Genomic DNA, 9,269 nt, shown 5'->3' with positions numbered 1-9,269 from the left:
CAAGCTCTCTTATTGCTCCTTAGGGCTCCCCTCCACCTCCCCATTCTCAATCAGTGACTGCAGGCATCAGACACTTCCCCAGAGGCCAGTGCTGTCCCCCAGCTCTAGAAAGCAGAGAGCCACAATGGCTTGATCGCTGCAGTTGCCATCTTGAAACTGTTAACATCCTGACGGTAATCACCCATTCATTCTGCACGTCCATCTCCATTTATAACAGGCACATAGATCCTGACTTCCCTAGACCTCCCAGGAGAGGAAAACATGGCTATGCAGCTAAAATACAGTTTGGTGCTATGAGGAAGTAATTCCAGAGGGAACTGGGAATAATAATAATAGATGTTAGCAATTAGTGCCAATTGTAAGGGTTGCAGAGTGCTTGGAGAGCTTTATTATAGGGGTGGGGTTGAGACAGGATCTCACTGTATAGTTCAGGTTGGTCTTAAACTCAATATGTAAAACAAACTGGCCTCAAACACAGTAATCCTCCTGCCTCAGCCTCCCACATGATGGGATTACTGGCGTGTATCACCATGCCCAACTACTTGGAGAGTTTTAAAATGTTACCCTATAAAACAATATTGCATAGAAAGACAGGCTTTTTGTACAAAGAATGAGAATAGATACAGAAATCTACCTAATTATGTCAGTAATGTCAGAGACTAAAAGCCAAGAAATTAAGAATTTGAATGAAATCTATCATAAATGCATAAAGCTGTCCAGTCAGTTTACATCTTTCCCTTTGCTGGAGTAGTCCTGGAGCCAGTCACAGGCCAGCAAGATCCCTTTCCTGGGCCTGGCTAAGGCAGTAGAGGCCATGCTGCTCAGTTCTTTGAGGGCATAGCAGCTGGTGCTTCTCCGAGGACCTCACGGCACCTCTTCTCTCTGTCTTGCTTTCTTGTGGGCTGGAGGTTGCAAGTGATGATGTCCTAGAAGAATTCACCGCTCAACATTTCTTGTATCACCACATGAAAGAGCTGTCTGGAATGTCTATTTTAGATCATTACATGAATAATAAATAACTCCTTGCTGTGCATACATCATTGACTGCTCTGGTAGCTAGGGGTACTGTGGCCCAGTCCTTCCTGCCTACACAAAAGGTGTCCATGCATTAAACCTTTGTGCAAAACTTGAAAAAATAATAAAATAAAATAAACTATTATCCTAAAGCTGGATATGGTGGCACATGCATCTGTAATTCTAGCTCTTAGGAGGCTGAGACAGGAGGACTGCCATGAGTTCAAGGCCAGCCTGGACTACACAGCAAGACCCTGACTCCAAATAAAACATTACCTTAAATATCATGTTTCTCCTGATCTGTTTGTACCCTAAATATCCACTTTCAAAAGCAATGGTTACTTTTATTTGCACAGCCTCATAGTTCACAAAGTGTGTTTATCTCTGTGCTCTTGGTGAGTCCTTACTCTGTATAATTGCTATTTTTACTGGCTTTCCATTTTATAGATGGTAAACTGAGGCCAAGGCTGGCCTTGCTGGGAGGTCCCAGGTATAACTGACTCTATGTCTGGGCTCTTCATGTCCCCAGTGAGTCTCCAGCATGTGGTTTGCCAAGGGGCAGGAACATCACAGAATTCCAAATTACTTAAGTGAAAATAAAATTTGACTGTCACTTCCTCAAAAGCAGAAAGGCAAGCTCTCTGGAAAGCTAGAAGTCATGACCTCATCCAGAGTTCTCCCATCAGGTTCTGTGGTGAGAGAGTGTTGTCATAACTCTGAACCATGCACCTCATTCAGTACCTCCTCATGCAAAACAGCATGAGAAAGAGAGTCCTGTATCAGAGTCAAGCCAGAGAGACCGCCTCTGCTTACTGGGCTGTCCTTTGAACAGCAGCGACCAAGACTTTAAGTCAGCATTTCCCACCCTGCACTCTGAACACTCATTGAGTGGTATATCCAAAGGAAAGTGACACCAAAAGGACTCAGTTGTCAGGAGAGTCTGAGAAACAAAAGAAGATGAATCACTTGAACTTGGCATCATTCCTATGCATGGTTTTAATATACTGAACCTGAACTTGCTACTTGGTATGTATCTAAGCATAATACTACTAACCTGCCAGTTGTGGTCAGGGCTGATACCCCTGGAGCTGGCTGGTGTGGAGTGTCCAAGACAACACAGATGCAGCTGTCAATCAAAGCATGCCCCCTTCTGGCTTTCTTGGGAAAAGGAAAAGGTCTGGCCATTCCTGATCTATCTGGTAACCAGCAGCCACCACTGTCCTGGTTGAACAGAGGCAGCAAATCAACATCAAAGACTACAGAGCTGCACACCAGCAGGGCAGGGGTATTGCTGGACTCTGAGGCCAAACCTTTGACAAAGGTGCAGGACCCAGCTGTTGTATTCCCTCTGATCTGCGCCCGTGAGTCTGAAACAGGTGGGTGGCAAAGCCAAGACAAATATGTATGAGCTCCATAGCCTGAGACCACAGTTCAGATGTGTATTCTAAAAAGTCACTTTTGAACTGTGGTGCTCACCAGAAAAAATAAGCCCCAGATCCTGAAACAAAAGAAAATGTTAACTTGAACCATCTTGGGGAGCATCTCAAAACTGTTCATTCCCAAATGAGCCTTTGGGAGCAAAATGCAATAGAGGGATTTCCAGAAACAGATGAAGAGAGTAGAGTCTGCAGTACCCTAACAAGGAAGGGAAAAATCCCGATCTTTGACACAGGAGTTTGGAGTGCAAGACCCCCCCATTACCTCTGAAAAAACAGGCTTCTAGGATTCACTCTTCCTCCATCCCTTCCATTTCTTTTCTCTTCCTTTGTTGAATAATATAGTTTGGAAAGTGGGAGGCACATGATAGAGGAGAGAGGCTTGGAAATAGTGGGGACACTGTGTGGTAAAGGGGCAGCATAGTGCCCCATGCCCAAGGAGGGCAGGCTCAGAGAGGGCTCCTTGGAGCATCAGGCAAGGCCAGGCACCTTGGAGTGTTTCAGGGTGAGGGTGGTGGGTTTTTCTCACTACACATGCTTGCCAGTTGCTGTTGAGGCAGATGGTAGCCACAGGGGAGAGTGCCAGGTGCCTGAGCAAAGCAGTGACAAGTTGAGCCAGACCTCAAAGAGCTTGGAAAGCTATGTGAGTTTAGATCTCTCCCTGAAGGTGAGTGTACACAATCACAAACAGATCTGTGCTGCATTCAGGAAGTTTGTACCCTCAGGAGACAGGCTATTGCCTAAGAAGCTTTTAATCACAATGAATCCAGACCAGGACAGGTGCAAACTGCTGTGGCCAGACACAGTGGGACAGGACCACCTCCGTGGTAGCAAAAGAAGAAGGCCCTGATTTGGGGAGAAAGAGCCTGCATTTGGTTTTGGAAGTGGGAGCTGGAAGAGTGTGTCCATGCTGAATGGCTGTGGGGAGGTAAAATTGAAGATATGGACAGGGAGGCAAAGTTAGAAAAAGAAGAGGGTATGGAATGGAGCCTTAAAGATAGTGCTGAAAAAGCTGAGCAGGAAGAATCAGCAAATAGAATGAGGAAGCCTATGTCTGATGCAGTAATACAGGCTGGGCCCCTCAGTATGAAAACAGGGCTCAGTGAGCTCCTTTAAGTATTGAGCTTGGACCATTTCAGACTGGGAGCATTGGACCCTGTATTGCCTTCCCCCAGGCCAACCCTGGTACCTCACACAGCACAAGGAGTCCATGATACACATTGTCTTAGCCTCCATTCCTAGCGGGGAGAAATGGGGCTCCGGTTTCTGAGGCTTGGATTGGGGCTCAGTCTTGGTCCTACCACTAATAGATTCATGGGTTGGGTTAAGTCACTTGCCCCATCTGAGCCTCAGTCTCCTCACCTTTGCCTGAGTATGATGGACGCTCTCAGGGTTCAGATAGACCCAGCATATGTGTGGTGTCCATGTCCCTTGGTGATGTCCAGTCACCAGTGGCCACTGCGGCCAGCTAACACATCTTCTGACTGGAGCCCTGACCCAAAGAAGCCACATCAGCAATAGTCCATGCTTATACCTCAGGAGGATGTGCCACATCCCACAGCATGGCAGCAGAGCCCACCTCAGTCCTCTCTGAGCTGTATGTCAGGGCAGGAAGGAGGCAGGAGGATGATCAAGCTTCTAGAGGCATCCGATCCAGCCCATCACCAAACGCCTCCCAGATCCTGTAAACTGAAGTTCATATCCACAACACCAGGCTCATGGCTGCTTTGCTGTTCTGAGAAGTCTTCATCCAGGCCCCTCATAGTATCCCTGTGTTTTGGGTGAGACTGAGCTACTCATTGGGAATGAAGTTCCGTGGAAAGAGAACTTTCCACTGGGTCTTTTCCCAGACTTTTGAACTAGACCTAGGCCTAGAATGGGATATCAGAACTCTTGGTGGCTTTTGAGGCCTCTTTCCATGAATGCTATGCAGCTCATAGGAGCTATGAGCTATGCAGAGTTTATAGGATCTAATGCAGTGTCTGGCACCACTCCCAGGCTTATCTACAGAGGACTCCTCTCTTCTCCATATCCACTGTTCAGTAAATTGCCTGAGTGGCTACCAGGAAACAGACACCACATGCTGCTGAGGTCACCCTTACTTCACAATGACAATTCAGCATTTGCCTTTATAACTTTTGAAAAATCTACTTCTACAACCCAGCTTTCTTCCTCAAACCTCAGGCAACAGGTTTGACATTAATTCCTTTACTCTGTGAGCATCTATAGGGCACCTACGTGGCAGGGGCTGGGGTTTAGCAGTAAATAAGCACATGGCCACAGGCCTATGGAAACTTCGCAGGGGAGGAGCAGAGGCCCACAGAGGGTGGAGCAGCCAAGAATCAGCCTTAGTGACACCCAAGGGTCACACTGCAGTCAGGGAGGCTGGGCAGCAGGCTGGCTCCATTTCTGGATGAGGACATGGTGTCTCCCTTCTTGTTGTGGCTATGAGTAGCAGTGGGGTCCTGGTCAATGTGTCCTCCAGCTTTCAGTTCATGTTTCCTCTGGGTACTGAGACCCTTTGAAAATCAAGAAAAACAGCAAATAAAACCGTCCTCCATCACTCCGGTGAGCCTGCCCACTACTAGCCCCTGGAAGGTACACAGAAGTCAAAGCGATCAATTTCTTGGCCTGCAGCACCTCACATACCCTGCTGCCTTCTGTTTTTCACATGTAGTGCCCACATTGTGCAGACACACACACACACACACACACACACACACACACTCCTTCCTGTTCATAGCAAGCTGGACCTTTGGGAACATGGCATCCTGGTGGTTCTGGGCACTTGGGGCATGGTTCTCAGGTGCTGAAGTCCAGGTGTCTGTTGACTGTGGGAATGTTCCAGGAAAACTTTATTTACAAAGCAGGTGGGGCTAGATTTGGCCTTGGTTGGATCTATCACTCCCATGCTCTGAAGAAAACCAGTCAGGTTGCTCTGCAAACCCAAGTTCCAAGCCAGCTATGTAAAACTGCATCTTTCCCAGTCCTGCAGAACATTCATAACACCAGTGGAAGCCTCCAAGCCCCAGCTCACAGCCCTGCTGATCAAGGCTCGGAGGAGCCAGGAACTCCAAGTCCATCCTGAGAGTGTCTGAGAGCAGAGCAGTACTCAGTGCTCACAGATGTTCAGGGAGGAAATCACTTTGCGAGTCTTTTCTCCAGAGAACTGCACGAATAATAAACAGATCAATGCCAAACAAAACAGGAAGGAAAAGCTGACTCTGTCCCAGTGAAGAGCTACGGGAAGATGTTCTAATGGAAATCACCACTTGCTGGTCTCCTTCCTGCTGGCAATGAGGAGAGTGGAGGGCACAGGCCACAGGGGCTCTTTTGTGTTTAATCTTGTGACACAACTTCTGGGAAAGGTCCAGCCTCGTTTCCTTTAAATTTTCAGGAAAGATGAGGTTTTCACTGTGTGGGCTGAGCATTGGAGACAAGATGCCCCAAAGACCCAGAGGGCAGATTTCCTAAGGTTCTCCTGGCACTGTGGTGATCATCACTGGGGTCTGATGGAGGCCACTTTTCTAATCTTTTATGAGTTTCCTAAGATCCTGGCACTGTGCCAAATGTATAATCGCCACATAACAGAGAAGGAAGAAAAGATTTGGGATGATAGCTTGTTCCAAAGCCCACAGTAGGCTGAAAGACTGGAGTTTGAACCCACATAAACAGAACTCAGAAGATATGCACACATGCGCGCGCGTGCACACACACACACACACACACACACACACACACACACACAGAATTTAGGGAACTGGCTTACATGACTAAGGCTTGGAAATCTGCAGAGCTGCCAGCAGCCAGAGACCCAGGGAAGGGATGATGGTGCAGTCCAAATCTAGAGGCCATTTGCTGCAGAATGCTTTCTTCCTTAGGAGACTTCGGCCTTTTCCCCATGAGTCCTCAGCTGATTGGAGGAGGCCACCTGCATTATGGAGTCATCTGACTTAAATGTCAGCCTCATCTAAAACACCTTCACAGAAGCCCATGAAACCCTGGGAGTAGCTATCTAGCTTCTGAGGCCCAGCCAAGCTGGCACCAGAGGCAACTCTGAGACCATGAGTAGTGGCCTCCCCTGGGGTCTCCAGCTCCTGGACCTGAGACAGACTCTGATGGGAACCTTTGAGAAGCAGGATGAGGACCATTAACTGCTGCTCCGGAGAACATCTCATAACCCCAGGACCCAGGATGATTCATTGGTTTGTTTTTACTCAGGACTTTCCAGAACTCTAATTTCTATTCCACAGCAGGGAAAGAGGAGTCTGGGTGTACCACAAAGGCCAAGGCCATGCAGGTGCTCCTGATCTCAATGCCCAGCCTTTCCTGCCGAGGCTGATGCCTTGGGTCCAAGGATGAGCCACTGTTGTCTGTGATGTGCTAGCACACCCACCTATCCTGTGTATTCCCTGCTCAGGTAGAGGCCACTACAGGTGGGAAGGCAGCAGGGCTCCGAGGCAGGACAGGGTAGGGTTGTGACTCCATGACCTTCTCTGGTCTGTAATTGTGCCAGGAGCAAACCAAAGATTTTGTCTTAAATCAGCAACTCTCAAACCCTTTCTTCCACCCAGTGGGAATTAGAGTAGATGAAACTAGAGACACCCAGAAAAGAGCAACTTTGGGCAGCCCTGATTGGCCTCCCTGGTATAGGGGCCCCAAGCTGCTGGCCTAGGAGAACTAAGGGCACTTCCAGACCCACATGCTGTGACATCCAGGAGTTCTAGCCCCTTGAAGCACAAGTGGACTTTCCTAGGGTATGGTCAGCCCTGAGCAAAGTGGCAGGCAGTCACTTAAGTAGACTAATGAGTAGCCTTCCCCTCCACGGCCACTTCCCATGGGCCGTGTGGCAGGTGTGACAAGGCCAGGGGGCAGAAGAGCATCAAGAAAGTAGGAACTTGGGTCTCAGGGTGGCTGCAGAGCCAGTCTCATCTGGACTCCACTTTTGGGCTGTCCTGTGAAAGATGCCGAGGTCCACCTGTCACAGCCTCTCGCCCTTCTAGCATGGAGGGCAGGAGGAAAGAAACAGCCTAAGGCTCATCCACACATCCCTGTGGCCTAACTATGTGGGACCCGGGTTGAGAATGGAAGGGCTGGGGAGCAATACTCCACTGAACAGGCAGCCTCAACCCCTGGAGGACCCATGGGAGGCATGGAACTCACGATTGTTCTCCACGGCTTCCATCCCCTTCCTAGCCCACTGGCTTTCCCAGGACCTCAGATCCCTGAAGCTCCAAGGCACTATCTGACATGACAGATTAATCTCTGCCCACAATGAAGGCCCAGGATGGGGCCTCTTCCAACCCAAGGTGGCTCCAATTACTTAGTTCCCTGATGTGTTGTCCATTTGCTATGAATATTAAGAAAATTACTTTTCTACTTCAATCTGTATCATAAATCACTTAAGTTAGCTTTTATCAATATTAATTCACTGTATTTTTCTTGGTCTCTAGGTACCAAGAAAAAGGAAAGAGAAAAAGAGCCCAAGGCCAAAGTTCAGGGCTCAGAGGTCTTATGCTGATAGCCCTAAAGCCTAAATGGGAGGAGGCAGGCGTTTTAATGAATTTTCATCCAGTTAGCACTAGCGAGCAATTTTCCAAGATAGAAATTCCTAGCCAAATGGTGGCTTCCTAAGGGCTGGCAGGTCCTGCCTGATAAGAATTCTCTGTGTGAGAATTCTGTGCTTACCACAAGGCTTTGTGAACAGGAAAGATATCAGGCATACGAATGAGACCTAGGAGATTTTTCAGTTTAGAAAATAAAAGGTCAAGGTCAAGGTTTTTCTGGCCGGCAGAGCACCATGTATACCTGGAGTCTAAGGTCTGTGCATCAGCAGGTGAATAGACTATAGATTCCAGCAAAGGGGGTGGGTAGGGCCTGGAGCTGTGTCAACCCCTGGGCTCTGTTGAAGCCCTGACTTCAGGTCCTTGCGCTTTGTTTTCATGTTCAGGGTGAAGGAAGGCCCCACCTGAGATAAGGCAACACACAAGCCCAGGAGCCAGGAGGATGCAGCAGTTCTGGTCACTGGTGTCCTCAGCGGGCAGATGAGGGAAGGCCAGAGCAAGGCCGAGGATACAAATGAACACTTCGGGGAGAGTAGGATGGGCACAGAAAAGGGCATGGAAGCACAAATCAGGTCAGCATGGAGGCCGAATCCAAGAGCAGCTGGACAGGCCTGCGGTGGGGAGGTGGTGCATGGAAGGTGCTCAGCTCAGATCTGCCTTTTAGGTGCCACCCAAGCCCAGCAGCATATGGAAGAAATTTTATTTCTTCTCAACTGTTGATGCTAATTTTGAATTCTTTCTGTTCTAACAAGACGTCAAACTGTGTAATAGAACACACAGATTGCAACCAAGTGGCAGCTTTGAAAAGCAGAGCCCACATGTTCTGTGTTATGTTGTTCCAAAAATGGGGCTAGTGGGACGGAGCTGCCACCCTCAGCCCCAGGTCCCTGGCCTGCCCCAGATCCTCCCATGCTTCACACCTGTTCCCAAAACTTGGTGAGGCGAAGTGTCATGCTCAGTCAGGAAGGGTACCGAATGGCAGCACCTTCTGCCCCGTGGGACCAAGTAAGGTCTCCACTTTGTTAACACGCCACAAGTATCCTCAGAGCCCAGAGCCGAGCAGCAGCAGGGATGTCCTCCTTGCAAACCGAACTTCAGTCAGCGGAAACTGCACCAACGTCCCTAGTGGGTGTCAGCATTGTTGCATGGAACAGAGAAGTGACTGCTAGATAGACATGAACAGCCTGATTGTGGCAAGCTCCTTCAAAACCAGCGTCCACAGAAGCAGCCTCGGGAAAAGGTGGGAAACAGAGTA

This window comes from Fukomys damarensis, unplaced genomic scaffold (assembly GCF_012274545.1).
Source record: "Fukomys damarensis isolate Sample0158 unplaced genomic scaffold, DMR_v1.0_HiC HiC_scaffold_10, whole genome shotgun sequence".
NCBI lineage: Eukaryota > Metazoa > Chordata > Mammalia > Rodentia > Bathyergidae > Fukomys > Fukomys damarensis.
This window is presented reverse-complemented; position numbering follows the sequence as displayed.